Source organism: Lissotriton vulgaris, chromosome 2_1 (genome assembly GCF_964263255.1).
Source record: "Lissotriton vulgaris chromosome 2_1, aLisVul1.2, whole genome shotgun sequence".
NCBI classification, from domain to species: domain Eukaryota; kingdom Metazoa; phylum Chordata; class Amphibia; order Caudata; family Salamandridae; genus Lissotriton; species Lissotriton vulgaris.
In genome coordinates, this window is record NC_141687.1 from 730,965,911 (window position 1) to 730,988,974 (window position 23,064).

The window sequence follows — 23,064 nt, forward strand, 5'->3', positions numbered from 1 at the left end:
ACATTCCCGGACAACATCTGCCAGGCACCCAACATTGACCGACCGTACAAGAGGAATCAATGCATATGAAACTGTCAGTTCCAAAATGGCAATTCAGTATATTTTTTTGTTTTGTTATCATTTGAACTGCATGTGTTTGTGTTGTTTACTTGAATCCTACATAAAAAGAAAGTTTATTTTGGAATATAGTTGATACCTTTCAAAGATCGATAAGACCGATCATAAATAATAACGTAACTTGGTCTCTTTGGGGGCAGATGGGCAATTTGGTTTGGTTTAGCTGTACTCATTTGCTCCTTGGTTTCCTTTTTCTCCAATAACAGATTTATGATGGTCGGCTGCTCATTGCCATGAGGAATGTTGTCCTTGTGTAGGGTTTTGTCTTTGTCTAACCTTTCCCTAAATACCCCTTCCCATCGATTCATCAAACCCCTAACCCTCTTCCCCATGGGTTGTGTGATTCATTGAGGTATGAATTAACACTTTACACCATCAATTGATCACACACTTGGCGGGGCAGATGTGGTGAAACCAGCACCAACTCACTGCAGGATAAGGAGGATCTTATTATTTAGCTCAGATAGCCCATACTGGCAATATATTATAATAGCCACCCCTGCACAATGTATGATATTTATTTCAGAGGAACATCTCATTGCCATCATCATCCAGGCACTGGATTATTTTTGTGTCTAAGGTTAAGCTTGTCCACTTCGTACAGTTCATAGTAGCTCAACATTGTTCTGATGAATTCGATTTTTCATTGCTTATCATACTTTCTTGTGTCTGAGTCTGTTCTAGTAGTCTAGTCTCCGGCGACTGTCATTTTTTTAAGCTTACATAAAATAGCGCCATTAACCTCATTTTTATTTAACTTGTTAACTTCCCTGCAACGAATAGTCTCTACTCTTTGAGTCCTTATCCTACACTTCTAGTTTGCCTTGGAGGGAGTGCAACCAAACTTCAGTTCTGATGACTTTGCCTTCAATGTTAAAGGAAATGCCAGCAATGCATGCTGCTACTACTACCACCACCATGGTACCTTGAGAAACCATGCAGCCCTCGCTTCATCTAATCAGGTAAGAGAACAGTGGTTGATTGATTCATGTTGAATAGCAATAATTCTATGCAATGGAAATTCATGCCCCACCCCTCCGAGTCCTTAGGGGTAATACTAATATATAGTAGCAGAGTAGACTACAGAGACCAGGAGGAGAAAATATTAGGACAAGGGGGGGTACCGCATAACTATTTTGTTGTTTATACTATCAACATAATGTTTAAACTGGCTGCGGCAAATGCAGCAGTGCGAAGTAAAACAATAACCCCACATTTCTTTTTTTAATTATTCATAATGTAAAAGTATGAATACTTTATTCCCTGAACAAATCTAAACCAAACTCACAACTGTCCCACCCCTCTCCCTAACACCAACCAATGTCCAAGTAGTGTCCAAGAGTGACTTGTCCATAAATAAAGAAAAACCCCAAAATGCCCAAACTCTCACCCACCCACCCGAAAAAAGATTTTAAAAGGGTCTGATTAGGGCACTAACAGAGGGTTAGGTGCTTCTTCAGGTGCCTGTCCATCCATTCCTGCCTGGCTTCAATATTCACCAGCCTTAGCATGATGCAGCGGAAATAAGGGGGAGCAGCAGTGATGGTGGAATGGCTGCAAGCACCCATTGGACCGTGGTGGCGTTGTGGTGTGGTTGTTGTGGCCTCGCTGGGGCCTGGGGCATCTGCAGCAGCTTCTGCCTTTTCTTCCTTCAAGGCCACCAGCCACTGGTACTCCGCCTTGATGACCTCCACTTTCCGCTGCCAGGTCTGGGCTGCAATCTCCTGCTTGCTTGGTTTTGGTATAGGAGTAGGAATAGCTACATATCAAGAAAGAAAAATGACAAATTGTAAATAATGCTATTAGCAGAACACATAAAAAAGGTTGGCATATGTATGGAGGGAGGTGATTGATGATGGGAGGGTAGGGAGGACTCCTGGTGGCCGACTGCCATGGGAACCGCTGCAACACCCACCGACCACACACGCAACCTAGGGATCATCCTCGACTCCACCCTCTTCATGTTTAAACAGGTCACTGCCTTCTCCTTCTCCTGCTTCAACACCCTCCGCATGCTCCGCAGGATCTACAAGTGGATCCCCACTGAAACTAGAAGAACTGTCACCCAGGCCCTCGTCAGCAGCAGGTTGGACAACGGAAAAGCCCTCTACACAGGAGCCTTGGCCAAACTCCTGAGACGGCTCCAACGCATCCAGAATGCCTTTGCATGCCTGATCCTCGACATTCCTCGCCGCAGTCACATCACACCCCACCTGAGAGACCTGCACTGGCTCCCAGTCAACAAGAGGATAACCTTCCAGCTCCTCACCCATGCACACAAGGCACTCCACAACACCGGACCAACGTACCTCAACAGATGACTCAGCTTCTACTCCCCCACCCGCCAGCTCAGCTCCGCCACCCTCGCCACAGTCCCTGCTTCCGAAGAGCGACATCCGGTGGTAGATCGTTCTCCCACCTCGCCGCCAATACCTGGAATACCCTCCCCATCCACCTACAGCAGACCCAAGACCCGCTGACCTTCAGAAAACTCCTCGAGGCCTGACTTTTCGAGCAGTAGCAGCATTCCCCACCCCAGCGCCTTGAGACCCTCACGGGTGAGTAGTGCGCTTTACAAATGATATGATTGACATAATATGTTGCCCTTGAAAACTACTGTGAGTCCAGGGAGGAGCCCGAAATACCACCTCCTCTACCCTCTGAATAAAAAAAACTACTACAGAGGAACACCCTAGTTGGTTATTCACCTTCCCAAGGATTTTTCTATTCTAGTGCTTTATTTTTTATTCTTCACCTTTAGCTTTGCTACTCACCACCATTTAAGTTTTATATTCTCTCAATCCCCTCTACACCATTGAAACCACCCATGCATCCATATGGGAATCCATTCAAACATGGTTCTCTGTCTCACTCCAGCAGGGCCGGCTCGAGCACTGGTGGCACCCAGACAGACAATGTTTTTTGGCACCCCCGATCCCCCCAATGACCACCTCCGCCATGGATTCCCTCCCTACCACCCTTTAACATTCCCCATAACCACTCTATCTCAGATGCATTTAAATAATTTCATGGCGTCACTCATAAAAGTGAAGGGTTTTAGTGCACTTCAGATAACACACACATTACACAGAGACTATCAATCATAGGGGTGTAAACCAGTGTATTGAAAATGTTACATAAGACAGAGGACAACAAGGGGTGGATTCATATGGCTTCAATCGGGTAGGCACTATAGTTGAAGAGTACTTGGTCTGGAAGCACAAACTCTGAATTTAAAATGTAGCACAATGGATTGGGCTCTCTCTAACAACAAGAACTAATTTGTACCCAAATGAACATTGTTCGCAACATTAGAATAATGAAAGTCCGAGGAAATAATCCATACTCTCTAATCTATACCTTGAAGTCTGCACGTAGTTCTTTGATGACAGTTAATAGCTCACTGTAAAATGTAACTAACAAAAGAAAGTCTCTGACAACAGAAATAGCCCACTGACCTGTTTACATTATATTCACTTTGTGAACTGCATGGGACACATTCACTGCAGTAGGCATATTAACCCCCTGCGCTACCTTACCATGATTCAAAACTTCCGTGAGTCAATTTTCTACTAGGCAAAACTCCAATCTCACCATGAAGAACATTAATCACCAGAGTTTACTTGACATTTTACTTTTTGCCTGAAAATTACTGGAGTCCAGGAACGCTGCAGCAGATACATTTAAGCACAGCATAAACTAGCAAACAGGCTCACTCATGCGAAGTCAGCACCCGGTGCTGTGGCCCCGGTTGCACGGCCCTAGAGCCAGCCCTGCACTCTAGTCTCAACAAACCTTTCAGCAACATGCATTTGTCATTTACCCACCCATACGTCCTTAAGTTTCTTTCAATAAAAAAACACCACAGGATTCCAATCACACTCCCAGGCAGGCATCCTTTCAGGCAAACACTTTCACCCACCCAGGTAGACTTCCCACCCATATAGATTTCATCCCTCCTTCACCACCCATGCATCCTGGCTATCAGACACCTTAGTATATGCATTCCGCGCTGTCACCAATGCATCCTTCTCTTTCAGTCATATATGTTACATTTCACCCATCCATTCTCCTTCCATCCTTCCCTTTTCCAACAACCCATAGTTAAAGGCCTTGTTCATGAAACTTTCTCTGTTGAGTTAAAGATAGGAGCGGCCATTATTTACTCAGCGGAACTCCTGCTGGGTTCACCTGCTGTTCACTAGTCAACAGCACTACACCTTTACAGTGAGTATATCATTTATTGTCAATAAGCAAGCAATATGACTTACCTCCGACTGCCACTGCCGCTGGCTCACCGCCTTCCACTGCCTCGTCTGCAGATTGGCTGGCAGCATCACTGCTGGCCCAGGCACTGGTGGTCTTTGCAGCTAGAAAAAAAATTACACATTTCTTAGATGCCAGAAACGCCTCCCCCTATTAATTTCTTTATAGCATAATACACCACACAGACATAATCACTACAATTTGGATACATTCTTCTATCAAAAAGATCTGGTTGGGCAATTTGTTGGTGGCAATTAAAAAAAAAAGCCTCAAGTCATGAAAAGCTGTCAAGGAGTGGTCGGGGCTATTGACTAATAAATCTGATGTTTTAAGGAAAAAATAGCATATGGCCTTGGCTGGCAAATGCAATGGAGCCATCCTCCTCGTAATTTCTCCCAGACATGGTGCACAGTCATCAGTTCACAAACTACTGCTAATAAAACTAGGCTTAGCTAAAAAGACATAACTTTGAGGTGTCTAACGTGACCATGGCCACCCTCTTGTTTTAGTGATTGAGCATCCACATCTCAACAAACATGTGTAGAATACCTTACTTGGGCAATGAGCATGTAATCTCCTTGGTAGACGAGTAGTAGTATGTGACCAAAGAGTTATCTGTGTCTTAAAGTACCACCACTCGGCCGTCCATAACATAAGGGGAGGGAGACAGCTGACTGACAAAGCAGAAGAAAGAAAGCTACAGACGGGTTGGTAACTACGGACTAGAGAATGTTTAAAGTGAAGTACAGAAACTTGAAATATAGAAAATAAGTAAATAGCATAATACAGGGATAACAAGAATTAAGAAATTGAAAGAGCGAAGAGGATTTGAAAAAAATATGTAAAACGGGTAGACGTCATAATATTCAAAATGGAGCGGAAAATTTAGTAGCATAAATATATTAACATTAACACCAAGAGGACCTACTGGGGCCAGCAGAGCCATTAGACGAGGAATCTGGGAGGTAACTCCAGCTCCTGGACCCTCACCCCCCTCAGCCCTCTTTTTGCCCTTGGATGCTGATGTAAAACATAAACACAAAAAAAGATTAGTGGGAAATAAATATCTCCCCAAATTATTTTTGACAGGCAAAGGCAATTGCAATAACATTTAATTTTTCTAAATAAGATCAATTAGTAGTAGTATATCACAGACCGTCCTATCCTATTCCAAATTTTCAAATCCTACCTACCTAGCACTAGTCCAAATGTATACAATAAATAATTTGCCTTAAATGACGTTTGCTCCTTCTGAAATCTCATACGCAATCTCTCAACCCCCTTTATTGCGCCAATTCAATAATACTAAGGGTCTTATTGATTATTAGAATGATGTCAGGCCGACGCCGTTGCGGTTCTGGAACCGCCTGACCTTAGGTCAGCGGTCACAACCACACTATTACGAATCAATGCGATTGCCATAGGCCATTGTACGGTCGCAAACCTCCATTTGTCAATCGAAGCTTGTGCAGCAGGCGGTAAAGGCCCACAGCACAAGCTACCATTGAAAAATGAAAGTTGTTCACAAACATCTCTGCACCGTCCGTGTGGTATGCACCATGCGGTTATGAAATTACAAATTACTAACTACAGAACTTCTTGCATAATAATCACTAAGCGCACAAGCGAGCACCTAGAAGTGCGATAACTAGGTTAGGTACCGTCAAGTAAGCTAAGCACCTGTCTAGAACAATAGACTATTACATAATATTTGAAAACATAACTTACTTCCATTTGAGCAGCATGCTTGCTATTATTTGGTAAAAAATATTAACTATAGCATAATACACACATGTAATAAGAAAAATTATTAATTTGAATAATTACTTAGCTTCTCACCTAGCCTCGAGGCCTCAACCCCTAGCAGGTCCTGCTCTCAGTCCAGGATGTCGGACCAGTGGTGCATCAACTGCTGATGGGTGCACCGGACCCCAGAGCAGTGGTAAACTGCCCAATGGGCCCTCGCCCAGCGCTGCTGGTGCTTCCACGTTCCATACCCGGACCCAGGCTGCCAGGCTTGAGGGGAGGTAGCGCTGGATATAAAAAACCAGCTCTGCCACCTCCAACTTGGAAAACAGGGCACAGAGTTGCACCCCAGCCTGGCTGTGTCTTGGTGCACCCTTATCTACCATGGGGCTGAGGGGAAGATAGAAAAAAAAGAAATCGGGAAAAAGAAGGAAGTAGGGTAATAATGTATAAAATAAAAAAGTACAAAACTCACTCAAAACACACAAAAAAGTAGAAAAAACACAAAATACACACTTAGAATGACAACGGGTAGGATAATAAATAAAAAAGAAGGAATGAAAGTTTTACAAAGCAAGGATTGCAAAGATTGGATAAGGATAAAAAAGTAGGCCCCAGCACCATAATCAGAGTAAGAAACTAGATGGCCGCGCCCATGTGCAAACGCTTGGTGCAGTTAGTGCAATATTTCCACCCGAACATGCAATCCGCATTGAAGTACGGTGGAAACATCAGGCAAATGGGTGGGACAAGCATCTCAGCCCGCTGAATAGCTTGGCGGAGATTTTTTGTCGCTTAGCGGAGTTCCACATAGCGCGGCTATGCAAACTCCGCCCAGGGTTACTCAAGATAATGCATTTCAAAAATGAGTTTACCATTCTCTCTGACACACTGATAGATAAATGAAAGTCCCTTGGCAACTCTTTTATGCAATGAAAGTACTGAAAATCTCTACACTTTAATGCTTCTAATAAGTTGAAATCTTCTAATGGGTGCATCAGGACTTGAACCACATTTGACTCATACTCACCACACCTCCTCCATCAGTACGTTTTACTGACTACAAATCCATGGGTTCTGGCACCTGTCTGTAGCCTAGTACAGCTCCCAGAAAGACAGCTTTGTACCTGCAAGTGACACCCATATGGCAGCTACACAAATAAGCCAGGAACTCCAGTACTTTACACCTTCCATTCTTTTGGTGTACTTGCTTCACATTCAGACATGCATCCTCGTCCCCTAGGAGCAATCAACAGCAAATAGGATCCATCGGGCCGCAAAGCTTATAAAATTAAGTGCCCCCCTAATCTAAAATAAATGCATCCAAGAGCATAAAACATAGAGACCTTTTACGCTCACCTAGAATCTCTGTTTGATTGATTCAGATGCTCTGTCCATCACCACCCCCCTTTGTACCGTTTTTAGCCGCCATAAGTATGGCAGGGTATGCTCAGATGTGAGTCCCTTGCTCACTTTGCCACTGGATTCAAGCAAGCCGGGTTGAAGACGGCTGGAATGCCAGAAACCAGTCCTCGGAAGCTTGTTTCCGGTCCAAGGAAGACATGGCTTGGCAGTTCGGGCTGGACTGTTCCCATGAGGCACAGGGTCAGACTGATTTGCAAATAGCCATGTCTGAACTGGGGTGGCAGAGTGGGCTAAAGAACGGTGATGGATTAAACCCAGTTATTTTGACTGGGTGTGAGTGTTTGATTGATTCAGATGCTCCGTCCATCAACACCCCCATTTGTACCACTTTTGGCCGCCATCAGTGTGGCAGGGTATGCTCAGATGTGAGTCCCTTGCTCACTTTGCCACTGTATTCAAGCAAGCCGGGCTGAAGACGGCTGGAATGCCAGAAACCGGTCCTCGGAAGCTTGTTTCCAGTCCAGGGAAGACATGGCTTGGCAGTTCGGGCTGGACTGTTCCCATGAGGCACAGGGTCAGACTGATTTGCATATAGCCATGTCTGAACCGGGGTGGCAGAGTGGGCTAAAGAACGGTGATGGATTAAACCCAGATCTTTTGACTGGGTGTGAGTGTTTGATTGATTCAGATGCTCCGTCCATCAACACCCCCTTTTGTACCACTTTTGGCCTCCATCAGTGTGGCAGGGTATGCTCAGATGTGAGTCCCTTGCTCACTTTGCCACTGTATTCAAGCAAGCTGGGCTGAAGACGGCTGGAATGCCAGAAACCGGTCCTCGGAAGCTTGTTTCCGGTAAAGGGAAGACAAGCTTTGCAGTTCGGGCTGGACTGTTCCCATGAGGCACAGGGTCAGACTGATTTGCAAATAGCCATGTCTGAACTGGGGTGGCAGAGTGGGCTAAAGAACGGTGATGGATGAAACCCAGTTCTTTTGACTGGGTGTGAGTGTTTGATTGATTCAGATGCTCCGTCAATCAACACCCCCTTTTGTACCACTTTTGGCCGCCATCAGCGTGGCAGGGTATGCTCAGATGTGAGTCCCTTGCTCACTTTGCCACTGTATTCAAGCAAGCCAGGCTGAAGACAGCTAGAATGCCAGAAACCGGTCCTCGGAAGCTTGTTTCCGGTCCAGGGAAGACATGGCTTGGCAGTTCGGGCTGGACTGTTCCCATGAGGCACAGGGTCAGACTGATTTGCATATAGCCATGTCTGAACTGGGGTGGCAGAGTGGGCTAAAGAACGGTGATGGATTTAACCCAGATCTTTTGACTGGGTGTGAGTGTTTGATTGATTCAGATGCTCCGTCCATCACCACCCCCTTTTGTACCGCATTCAATTGCAGATCGGCAGCAAGACATGCGGCGCACATTGCTGACCTTATCCTTGCATATGATTTTGACCTCTTAATCCTGATCGAAACTTGGCTAAATGATTACTCTGCACCTATCCTTGACATACTCGTCCCTCCCAGCCATGACATCCCTAGACTAGATAGCTCTACAGACCTGATGGAAGCATCACCTATCAGTTAAACAGTCACTATTCGCTGGTCTATCCTCATGCAAATACGTATGCATCGATATTGGATGTAACAACAGGACACTATGCAAATTGCACATGATCTACAACCCTTTCTTTCATAAAAAAATTATGTAAATCATCTCAACTAGCTCGGGACAACACTGCACACAGATGTTCCTCTGAAACTTCAACCTCAATTGGAGTGGCCAGAATGGCCCTGCAGTTAAAACCCTTTAAACCTTCCTAGCTAATCGAAATCTGTGACAGCCCTATGCCCAACAAGGGAGTTACCTTAGATCTTATCATTGCTAAGGCCAACTCCATTCAACTTGAACCTATCTTCCCTTGTGACTCGACAGACTACCACTGCATCACCTGTCTCTTCACAGAATCTGTGAGAACAAATATAGATCAACTAAAGAAACCCACTGGAAAAAGAGCCTGTGAAACATTAACCTAAATGCAGTGGCATCCCTTAGCAATACCATGTTGCCTCCTCCTGTGGATATACTAGATGTCCATGATCATACTGACCACTACAACAGCTCTATGAGGAATATTCTAGAATTGATTGCACCCTTACAGCTAAAAAGAATGTCCACCAAAGACTCTAAACCATGGTACAATGTTAGCGGTAATGCAGAAATATGTATTTCGAGACTAGATTGTCGATTGTGGAAATCCTCACCATACCTTGAACACCTCAAGAATTTGAGAGCACTGAGGACCCCATATAACAAATGCATTAGAAGTCCCCCAAAAAATTTCTTCAGAAACCAAATAAATGAAGATAGAAACTAACACATCAAACTGCAATCAAGAGCCAACCCAACCCTTCCCCAACTGGATATAGTCCGCAGCCTAACTGCAGGATATTTGCACCCTTCTACCTTGAATAGTAAGCCTGGGTGGAATTTCGGTAGTTCGGCATTAAGGAACTCCGCAAATTGACAATAAACTCTGCCATGGTATGTGAAGTTCTGCTAGCGATTGAGTGGGTTGCCTCGTGCCTTCAAACTGAGTTTTAGTGCCGGGTGTTAGTCCTGTGCTGTAAAATCAGTGCGAAAAGCATCTTGCACAGTGCAAGAGGACACTTCTTCTTTCTGCCGCTCGGATAGAAGTTCTACTTGAGCGGCAGCGCCCTCAGCACGAACTGAAGGTTTCTCAACACGAGCAGTATTCACGATCCGCGACAGCGCGTGTTGAAAAATCTTGCTCTGAATTGGTCCAGCATTGTATTTTCCTTGCTCATGCTCGCCAACTTACCGTTGGCGAGCACAATCGAGCAAAGAAATCCACTCCGCTACACGAATAAGAGTTTTACAGAACTCCCTGAGCTCCATGGACTGTGGAGTGCATAAAACTCTGCAAACTCCACAAACAGAGCAGAGTTCACCACCCAGGCTTATTGAATAGATGGAAGAGATTGATTTGCAGATGGCATTGGAGCATTGTCCGGTCATAACCCTTTCTAGCCTCTCCCTTTCCCAGACTGCTTTGCCCTTATGTTCACATGGGCATGCACCCAAAAACAACACTTCATGGAACTTATCCAAAACCTTTTAGGAAAGAACCATTCTCAAAATTCTAGCAGCACTGAAACCTTCAAACCACTTCAACGACCTTCTAAATACTAATTTCTTCAGTGAGATCAAATTGTCTATACTCCCACTTTGGACCAGAATAGTAAATGCATCTCTACTTCAAGACTCTAGCCCTGACTGCCTGGGCAGGTTTCCTCCATCCTAAAAAAATCCATGACTGATCACATGGACCTAAACCCAGTCTCCAACATTCTGACTCTGGTGATTTAGGCCAATTCCATTCCGTCTTCCATCTGGGTCATAGCACTGAATGGATCTGACACACATAGTGGATAACGTGTTACTAATGTTAGATCAGAACGAATCCTGCCTTCTAATCCTTCGTGAGCTTTTGGCAGCATTCAATACGGTTAAGCATGACAACATACTAGACTTACTTGAACATAAGATGATGCTATCGAGGTCAGTCCTAAACTGGTTTGCCTTGATTCTCCACAACACCCAATTGTACCTAAAAGTGTCCTCCCCCTCAGATATCAGGTCCCTCAACTTATCTCTACAAAATGCTCCAAACTGGCTGACAGGCAACCACTCAAAAACTAAACACTCTCAAGACAGAATTCCCCCTAATCGCCGCTCCCAAACAGTCACTGGTTATCGAGGATCGGATGAGGCAACTAACAGCTCATAAATGCTTGCCACACATTATAGATTCCACAAGAATTAGACTCATCAGAGAATCTAAAAGAAATATCACAACATCCCTGATTTGAAATCCTTAAACTAGCTCCCTTATGAAGCAAAAATTAATTTAAAGATTTCCTGCAGGACCTATAAAGCCCTACACTACAATACCCTGAGATGCCTCACAGGGAAACTGGAGCTTTCTGGTGGCTGAAGATCCTCTAGAAGTACCAGCACCTTACAAACTTTTAAAATAAAATAGATTAATTAATTAAATTACTGCAGAATTAACTGTTCTGCACAAACTGGGTTGTGAAATAGTAACCGACCGCTGAGCCTTCTTCCAGGCGAGGTCGCCCCCACTCACCGCTGCTCCTGCCGACTCCTGCCGCGCTCTTCTGCTGCTTGCTGCTCTTGCGATTGTGCGCCAAAGGCAAGCCCGTCTGCGCCCGTCCGCGCCTGGACCGCGCCCAGCGCCAGGACCCCTGGTCCCCACCGCCGAGGCAAGACTACACGACAGACCTACGACGCCACCACCCTCAAAGCACTCATTGCCGGCCGGAACCCTGCCTGCTACCGAGCCACCCCGAGATGCACCCACGGACCCTTTGCCTGCCAAGCCTGCCGATTCACCTGCTACCGGACCTGCACCGCCCCCGCCAAGCCCAGCACCAGCAGCAACCACCTGAAGTGCATCTTGCTCAACACCCGCTCCATACACAGGCACGCCGTGGAACTCTGGGACCTGCTCGACGCGACATCACCAGACGTCGCCTTCCTCACCGAAACCTGGATGAACGCATCCTCAGCACGCGACATTGCCATAGCCATTCCGGACGGATACAAGATCACCCGGAAGGACCGCGTCAACCAGACGGGAGGAGGCATCGCCATCGTACACAAGAACACCATCCGCATCTCGACCAACTCGGACGAAACCTTCACCGCCGCCGAACACCTGCACTTCCAGATACACACTGACCCCAAGACCACCCTCCGAGGCACCCTCATCTACAGACCACCGGGACCACGCACACAATTCAGCGAAGACATCGCAGACTTCATCAACCCGCACAGACCATGCACCCTACCACCGAACCAACGCCCGCCACCACCACCCTCTGCAACTGGACCCCGATCAGCACCGAAGACACCACCCGCACGATGAACTCCATCCACTCCGGATCACCAATCGACCCGTGCCCACACCACGTCTTCAACAAAGCCGACGCCATCATCGCACCCCATCTCCGAGACACCATCAACTTCTCCTTCCACACCGCCACCTTCCTGGAGAGCTGGAAGCACGCCGAGCTGACCGCCCTCCTGAAGAAACCAACGGCGGACCCCACCAACCTCAAGAACTACCGTCTCATCTCGTTCCTTCCTTTTCCGGCCAAAGTCATCGAGAAGACCATCAACAAACAGCTTGCCGCCTTCCTCGAGACGAACGGATCCCTCGACCCCTCGCAGTCCGGGTTTCGGGCCAACCATAGCACCGAGACCGCCCTAATCGCAGCCACCGACGACATCAGAACCCTGATCAACAACGGGGAAACAGCGGCCCTCATCCTCCTGGACCTCTCTGTGGCATTCGACACTGTCTGCCACGGCACCCTAGTGAAGCGCCTCAACAACATCGGAATCCGAGAGAAAGCGCTGGAGTGGATCATCTCGTTCCTCACCGGAAGAACCCAGAGAGTCCGCCTCCCTCCGTTCAGATCCGAAGCCACCGAAGTCATCTGCGGCGTACCACAAGGATCCTCACTCAGCCCCACCCTCTTCAATGTCTACATGAGCCCCCTCGCAGCCATCGCACGCCAACATAACCTCAACATCATCTCCTACGCCGACGACACCCAGCTCATCCTCTCCCTCACCAACGACCCCACCAAGCCAGAGCCAACATACACGAAGGGATGAAAGACGTCGCCGACTGGATGAGGAACAGCCGCCTTAAACTGAACTCAGACGAGAAGCAAGTCCTCATCCTGGGATCATCACCCTCCGCCTGGGACTACTCCTGGTGGCCCCGACCCTGGGCACCGCTCCCAAACCAACGGACCACGCACGCAACCTGGGCTTCATCCTGGACTCCTCCCTGTCAATGACCAGACAAGTCAACGCAGTCTCTTCCTCGTGCTTCAACACCCTGCGCATGCTCCGCAAGATCTTCAGATGGATCCCCACCGAAACCAGGAAGACCGTCACCCAGGCACTCGTCACCAGCCGACTGGACTACGGGAACACCCTCTACGCCGGAACCACAGCCAAACTTCAAACTCGACTCATCCTGGACATCCCCCGACACAGCCACATTACCGGACACCTGAGAGACCTACACTGGCTCTCCGTCAGCAAGAGAATCACGTTCAGACTCCTCACCCATGCACACAAGGCTCTCCACGACCTGAGCCCCAAGTACCTCAACGGCCGCATGACCTTCTACACGCCCACCCGCCAGCTACGATCGACCAGCCACGCACTCGCCACCGTACCACGCATCCGCAGAGCCACCGCCGGAGGAAGATCCTTCTCCTACCTGGCAGCCAAGACTTGGAACTCCCTCCCCACCCACCTTCGGCGAACCCAAGACCATTTCTCCTTCAGGAAGCAGCTCAAGACCTGGCTGTTCGAGCAGTAACATACCCCTCTCCCCCAGCGCCTTGAGACCCTCCCAGGTGAGTAGCGCGCTTTACAAATGCCGTGATTGATTGATTGATTGATTGATTGATTCAAACATCAATGTCTAAATAGTTTAAAGGTCTGACCTTGAATGTTAACCTGCTAATAAAAAGATTCTTTTTTTTAGAAACTGCATGCTTAAGTGCTAAGGAGATTTGTTCTAATCTCACAGACAGTGTATTGATGTTATTACATTCTTGAACTTTACCTGAAAACCAAAAAGATACATTGTCAAATAAGTGATTTATAAATGCAAAACTACCTGCCCAAATAAATGCCCCTAAAAATATATCACTTAAAAAAATGCAATAGTTATGCTGGTAATAAATGAAATAGTCAAATTATTCACTTTAGCATAACGTCAAAACACTATCCACCCAATCCTAACCCATTATATAAGAATTCACCCCAAAATAAATTGTCAGAATAAATTTCAGAGGGCCTCAGGGAAGCAGATGTTACCTGGCCCAATGGTGGTGGTTGAGGGCTTTAACCCATGATGTCTGGCCTATTGTGGGCTCTGAGCAACTGGGTCAGTACCCCCTGATGCTCTGACTCTCAGTATTGAGAGAGTCGAACAGTCCAAGGTTTCTCAAGGAGGAGGTAGGTATGAGGGGAGCACAAACTCACAACTCAAAACACATCCCATTACCCCTATAAATGATTGGCCAGTCCAATACTTGCTTTTATGAAAAAATGAGTATTTATTCGATAATACAAGGTACAATGCGGTACCCCACAAATAATATATACAGTCTTCATAAGGCAGGTATGCTAGTTTTACCCAGGTCATCTTTTGAGTCCTTCTTCCTCTTCTAATGCTCGTAGTTATTTCCCATTTACCTGTTGCAATATCCAAGTTGGGCCTCACTAGTTAGGCCTCACTAGTCAGTTTAAGCCTTAGAAGTTCCACAATTGGCTTGGTAAAAGGTAACATGTCCAGGTGCCACAGCGCCTTAGTCAGAGAAGGTTCCCTCAGAGCCTAATAGCCCCTAGTCAGTATTACCCCCACTCACTGGAGTGTAGTGGAGGTTTAGAGTCTCTGGGTCCCGGTAGTGAGCAGAATAAGGGATGCTGAGGTCAGGACAGCAGATGTTCACTGTGCTCCTCCGGTCATGTGGTAAGTCTCTCTCTGTACAAAGTAGCATGTCTCAGGGACTCCCGGATTCAAGGAGTCAAATCATTGCTATTTCCTCATGGGTCAAGACCCGCTTCTTCTTCATGGTTGCACCTTAGTTCAAGGGGACCCTTTCACTTAATCACTTCCCCCTCCTGACATAAAGGGTATTATCAGTGTACAAAGCATGCCAGCCTCTTCTGATCTATGGTAATACCCTGGACGATGACCCTCTACTCGATATAGTGCTGCATCACTGTGACGGCCCTCCCTCTTCACCATGGCCTCCACCTGGCATAGGGGCGGTCGTGAATGGCACAAAAAAGGTGACGGCCTGAGTCACAGTGCTGCACAGGGCAGCAGTCCTTAAGATTCCACAGCTGAGCCCAAGGGTGATGGCCCTCATTCCTCTCCATGACCCCCACCTGGCAAGGTGGGTGCAAATTCCACACACAGGCAGATAGTTCAGTACAATGATGCACACTCACAGACACCCCGATTGGTGTGGTGGTCCTGATTGAATCAAATCTCACCCTGGACTTTGCTCCCCAGGCCATCTCTTCTCCTCAGAAGGTCCTCTGGCCTTGGATCAGGAAAAAGCTGGTGCTTCAGGCCCCAGATGGGTGTCTTTGATTCTTGCGATGGATTTCCTCTCACCCAGCATGGGAGACTTGCAGACCCTCAGTTCCCAGTACTGGTGAATTCATGCTGAGCTTTTCCACACTTCAGTTTGACAATTTGGGAGCCTCAATCTCCCTTTTATATAATCTGTTTATAGACTCAAATGTATTTTAGAGTCTATGAATTTGAAGTGCTTTCTAGCTTTTCCTCCAGGGAGCAGTCTATCACAGCAGGAGCATCTCCAAATCTGAAAGACCCAAACACAAGCCATGGGGATTGTTATGTATTTTAGGAGTACACCCCAAGTCTACAGGTTTAGACCCCATAACTCTTGTCAAACAAGGACTTCGTTAAATGTGCTTTGTATGAGGAAGAAGTGCTTTCCAGGGACTCCGATTTATTTAGGAAACCCACCTTTAACACTTAGAATGACAGAATCAGGCATAGTTCAGCCGAACTCGGATTCAGCTCCATATGCCCAACCTTGGTCCAGGAAGGACAGCAGCTGATAATATGGAATCTGACTTCATTCTAGGCAGCTAGGGTGCGAAGACTTCTCTAATCTGAATGGTCAGATCTCAGTGTTCATATAATAAACTGACCACTGTGTAATCTAACTGATTGTAAATGACAAGCTAGGCAGAAATGTGTTAAGAAAATCCAGCCTGAAGCTGTATTCTTTGCCTGCATCACTTTTGTGAACATATCATCATTATATCTCATATGTGTATCAGACAACCCTGAGATGTAGATATTTAGAGCATCTTGGACAGACACGTCTTCTATTATGCTGATAATTTAATGCAAAAACATTGTTGCTCCAGCTGAATGTGCCTTTGTGTCATGAAAATGTGTAAATATCTCATTTAGATCTGACGAAGGGGAATAGTTAAAGTCAGCCTAACACAACATTTAAAAATGGAGCCTGGTTCAGGAATCTATGTCAGAATGACTAGAGTCATCTGTAGTACCTGTATGGTAGCCTCAGTGATATGTGCAAGTTACAAAGGTCCAGCTCTAAGCGTTATGATTCCCATATCTGTCCCATCTCTTTCCTGAGATGTTTTCCTGTCCCAATGTCCAGTTTCCTCTTTCAGAATCGAAGAAACATTTTGAAGAGCACTGAAGAGCATGGCTTTTCCGTACTCAGGTGTGTGTCCCACTAAGCCTTTGAGGTTCAGACAGAATCAGTCACATTCCAGACACACCTCTGAAAGGCTGGTAGGGCTGAGGAATATGCAGTCACATGTCATGTATACCTCTGACAGGAAAGTAGGGCTAAAGAAGAGACAGTTGCAATATATTTCACAAGTCCATCTGAAAGACTGGTAGAGCAGTCGTAGAGTCAATAACTTTTGTGAAAGATCAGTAAGTTTGGGGAAAAGTTAAGAATTTCAGGTGCACACCTGGCCAGTTAGTACGACTGTGAATATGTCAAGTGTCTCACACATTTAGGCCATGTAGAGGGCAGAAGCAGAGTCAGTCACATACAATTCTGAAAGGTTGTTAAGGCTGTGACTAAGTAAAGCACACACATACATTAGCAGTGGACCTCGAAAAGTCAGTATTGATTTCATAAAATTGCCAGACAGCACTTGGGACTTGCTATTCTCTTCTGCTATGTCTTAATACCGCTGACAAAGTAAATGGGTTTCGTTTTTAACCCCTTCAGTGCTGATGACGAGCCCAGGCTCGTCATGCAGCACGGTGCTCGTGTGCTCATGATGACCTGGGCTCGTCATGAGCCGTGGAACGCTCACACGCGGGGCTAATTCCCCCGCTGTGCTGAGCGTTCCATTGCGCGGGCGGGTTCATGACGAGCCCAGGCTCGTCATGAGCACACGAGCACCGTGCTGCATGACGAGCCTGGGCTCGTCATCAGCACCGCACCCCCCCCCCCCGCACCGCGGGGGAATTAGCCCCGTGGTATAGGGGTTAAACGGTGCGCGCATAGAGAATAAATATATACACATACATGCAAATGTAAAAGTGTTTGTATTTATATAGCGCCTTCTACCCAGAGGTCTCGTAGCGCTGTATTCATACCGCTGTGGAACCCTTCCTGGCTTTCCTGTGAGATGTCCACTCCTGGGCACCCCCGAGGTGAAGCCAGGCATCCAAGCGCTGCTGGGGCCGTTGTGGAGATTAAGCAAGGTATTGCCCAGAGACACAGAGTGGGACCCATGATTAGACCAGGGACCGAGGCGAGAATTATCATGTCCGGGGAGATTGAGTCCAAGAGCTGCCAAGGCGGGAATTGAACCCTGGTCCCGGGCCAGACCTCTGCATTAGGGTCTGCCGCTCTAACCATTGAGCCACTCTTCTCCACCAGTGCACTCAGTGCATAACAGATACAGGCTTCCTTGTGCTCACACAAATCCTCATAAACATATACACCCATCTAGCCTGCAAACATGCAGATGGCGATAAGCCGGGGAGAAAGTTGGCATAATTGCTGTGGTCGGAAAGCCTCAGAACCCTGACGAGCACCATACGGGATAGCCTAGGGCACATGAGAAATACTCAGCCAGACATTAATGAAGTGTTCAACCACTATTGTGAACAGTTGTAGTCTTCCCCCAAGGAACCCTCAACGCAAGTGTAGGACTACCTCTGAGCAGTGGCACTTCCCAGCTTGTCCCCGCTGCAGCTGTTGGACTTGGAGCTACATCTCCAGATAGGGGAGAATTATCCTGACAATTCGCTAGATGGTGCGCGGTAAAACCACAGCAGATTCCCCATGGAGTATTATGCAGTTTTTAGGTCTATCAAGAAGCACATCTCCAGGGTATTCTGCCAGGATTCAAACCTGAGGCCCTCATAGTGGTGCTTCGGAAACTGGACAGGGACCCAGTTGAGGTGAGCTCCTATCGCACGTTGTCAATATTGAGCATAGACTACAAAATCTTGAGAAACGTCCTTGCTAATCATCTGCTTCCGATGCTTAGCTCCCTTGCTCATTCGGACCAATGTGGGTCTGTGCCCCAAAGGACGACGCACTCCAACATTCGGCGTCTGTGCCACATTATGAATGTGATGTGTGGGGTGGCTAACCTCCCTGTGTTGGTCTCCCTGGGCTTCGAAAAAGTCTTTGATACGCTGAGTTGGTCCTATCTATTACAGGTGCTGAGGTGCTTGGGATAGGTCCTAACTCCCTTGGCTAGGTTACCAGCCATTACATCTCGCGATAATTTTCCATAGGCAGAGGAACCCACCAAGGGTGCTCCTTATCCCAGTACTTTTCACTCTAGCTATGGAGCTGCTTGCTGCCATGCCTGGGGTATCAAGGAGGGAATGAACTGGCATTTTGTGTCCTTATATGCAGGTGATGTATTAGTATGAGAAAAACATATATAACAACGGGTCAAGAAACAGAGTGAAGCCATCTAAGAAACTATGTGCTTGTGATAGGATACAATCTGTGAATCCAAAGTATTCATGGTGAAAAATGTATTCCCATCAGATTCCCGTCCTGTACCGCCCTACATCACTTGGGATCCTTCACCCGAAGGGAGTGGAACGAGTTCCACTATGGATTAGGTAGATTGCGTCCTAATCTTACTCAAGGATACAGTGAAAACTATATGTTGGTATCAGGGGGTAAAAATAACTAGCAGTGCAAGAGAATGCTGTGTGTAGCATGTGAAAAAGTGAATTAATATTGGGTTGTGGGAGTGGAAAAATGAATTTTAATAGGATCCTACCCACACCCAAGGTTAAAAAACAGTGCAAAGTAGTGTTTTACAAATAACTACTTAGGTGTAATTCAGGTCGACATGTTTCTGCAGAGTGATAGGTTCACAAGATACCTGTCTGCTTCATCAGGACCATAACAATGATATGCTACTGCTGATAAATGTGTTTATTTAATGATTAAAAATCATATCACCTGAGATCGCCATTCGAGAAGATCCAGATGGTCACCAAAAGATTGACGAACAAACATACACAAACAGATGCACAAAGTTAATGACAATGGCTTGTAACACAAGGAAAATCTCTCGTGATGGTACATGTTATGCCAAACAATGTTGGTCACTGATTGCTTACTAATCAACCCAAACAAAAGGCAGAAATGACCTTGTAAAGAAAGATTAAAGAAAATCCTTGTATACACTCACCCACGATCTGGGGAATGAACTCTCCACCTCACCCGGCTACAACTCAGGTACAAATGGAGCACCGCTCTATTAAGTGCAAAGAGGAGAAAAACAATGAAAAAGGAAAAGCTCTCAGGAGCTTACGTTTTAGACACATCCTTTCCCCCACCTGTTTGAATTGCAGCAAACGTATGTTGTAGCACCGTATAGGGAAAGTGAAATAATGTAGTAATATAATTATCTGCCTTTTACTGTGAAGCAGCTTAATTTAAAACCTTGATGAAGATAAATACGCTGTATCAGATTCTAGTGCGACAGGAGTACAGCATTATCCAAAGTACCGGTTTTTGGTAATCGAGTGTCTCAGCTGTAAACAGAGAGCGAACGCGCTCTGAAAAACACGTGGGTCTCGTTCCTTAGCTTACCACCCATATGCGATAAAAAATCGCTAAAGCCCATCTCGTTGGTCCATTGTCCCCCAAACGCTTACCTGTCCGTCGGTACTCCTCGCCTCCATCTAGGCTGTCAGTGGGAGGTACCTGGACGGACAGGAAGCGGTTATTTGAACTCTTTCTCGTGGACCGACGGGAGAGTCACGTGACAGACTCTGACGCATGCGTCGGAAATACCCGGCCGCCGGGAGATGTAGTCCGCATGCTGCAGTCATGACGCACCCAATCGAATGTGCGAGATTGCTGGGTAATGTAGTACAATTAAGGATTTTGGCCTCAAGAATAGATACAGAGGAGACACTTAAATCCGGAGCTCCTAATTGTCTTCGAAGGTTGTATATCGATCATAAATAGTACCCAACCAGCCGAATAGGATGTAATAAAATAGTACCACTAGCAAATGAGCGTGTCATTTTATTTTCGGTATATTAGCCTCTAGGTTCGACACAGTCAATCTGTGAGAAATGTTTAGGCTTAATACATAGAATCAATGTATCAGCTAAACCGACACCCAGAACTAGCTTTTTGTAAACACAATTCTTTTTATGTGTGTATGTTTATTTAGTGTAGTTTGTAAGATACCATTACATCAAGATGTTATTGAATGCACAACATTAATGACAGCGGTTAGTGTGAGATGCATACTGATGTTTTCAGCATATCAAAACAAAGAGCCTAGATATACTTTATCATATACTTTATCATATTGTTGAACAATTGTTGAACAATTTTTGGAAACTATAGCGACATCCATGGAATGTCTTCATTCAGACCTGTTTTATCCATTTGTAAAAAGAATTGTGTTTACAAAAAGCTAGTTCTGGGTGTCGGTTTAGCTTCGGGTGAAGGATCCCAAGTGATGTAGGGCGGTACAGGACGGGAATCTGATGGGAATACATTTTTCACCATGAATACTTTGGATTCACAGATTGTATCCTATCACAAGCACATAGTTTCTTAGATGGCTTCACTCTGTTTCTTGACCCGTTGTTATATATGTTTTTCTCATTACATGTAGGGATCATAACAATGCTAGGTCAATAAATATTTTCCCTATACGCCCCCCTCATTGTATTATTGATGTATTAGTATACCTTAGAGACCACGCCTGCAAGTTGCCGGCCCTCTATGATCTACTTGATTTATTCAGTGAGATGTCAGGCCTCAGGGTGAATTGGGGTAAGTCCTGTGTATTCCCTTTACGCTGAATTAAGCTGGAACATCGGGAAGTGCTGGTCTTTCTGCACCTCAAGTGGAGCTTTGAGACTTTTCGCTACCTGGGTGTGAATGTTTATCACAAAGATAAGGACTCGCTAGAAGGTAATCATGGTGAAGCCCTGACCTCGATCCCCCAATCCATGGACTTTTGGATTCGACTACCCCTTTTGCCCATGGCCAGGGCACCTTAGCAAAGAAGATGGTTCTTCAGAGGCTCTTATATTTCTTTGTGGTTGCGCTAGAGATACCGACCAGATCCTTTTTCAGGTCACCCCGCTGCACAACATTTTGCCGACAAAATCCCCAGCATGCCCGAGATGCAGTCACATAGATGCTACTTTATCCATATGGTATGGGAATGCCCGCTGCTGATGTGCACATGGATCCAGGTGATAGAACATGTGTTGACAGTGATAGATGTCTAGTTGCCACCGGACTCCCTCCTATGTCTCTTAGGGATCGCAAAGAGCCCTAAACACACCAAATATTTCCTAAAGTTGGTCAATCTAGCATCAGTCCTTTTTCAACGCTTAATTTCCATGACCTGGAAGCCCCCTCACCCACCCACGACCAGATGCTGGGTTCAGGTGACTCATGAATGGGCTCTGACAGAAGCGGAGACCATGATACATGATCATAGACTGCAAGGGGGGTGGTTGGAGCTGGTATGATGTGGGATACCCATCTTATCAGGTTGTTCAATAGCCGGAATTTGCTCCCTCCCTAGGCTGTCCGGTTTGTGCCACTGGGCACCCCACTCCTTTACAAATACATGCTCACCAGAGACCAATGAGGGACCTTGTGCTCTTCTGAGTAGATCCCACTGAAGTTCGACCCTCCCTTCCCTTGAAGCAACCATTTGCCTATATATCCCCTAGGTTGGTAAAATGCTCCTGCCACTCATATTCACACAATTCTGATTAGCTGTCGTGACAGCGCCGGTCAGAGGGTTTCAAAAGTTACTGTTTAGTTTTATTTTATAATGCACACTTTGGCTACTGCTCTGCAAGACAGGGTACACTATGCTGCTCTGGGTAGTATTGTATTTTCTTTCCACACCCTGCTACCCCCTTCCATATTATTTTATGATCTAGTACCTGAACAGTGTCAATGAATGTATACATGTTGGGATGTGACTGTCTGTCCACTTTATAAACAGGTTTATTGTTGTATCCTGTACACCTTGTGGAGATTTTCGACTAAATGCTGTTAAAGAAGTTAAATAAAAAGTTAAATAAATAAACATATGCACTGATGCCATCAGACAAACCAGAAAAATGCAGTCCTATCAACAGACAATACAGGCACAGATTCAATTTAACATCTCTGTGCATGTGAGTAAAATGTGCACTCATGATGCTCTCAGAGTGTGTGTGTGTGTGGGTGTGTGTGTAAAAGAAAATTACGTATTGTGTCTTTAGTTTACTCTGACTGTTCTGAGCCAATGTACCCCGGGGTGAGCACAGGTAAACCTAGCATGTACTACACTTACCCTGACTAGGAGTGTCGGTCCCTACTTGGACATGGTGCAAACCACTGACAACTAAAGACCCAGTTTCTAACACATCC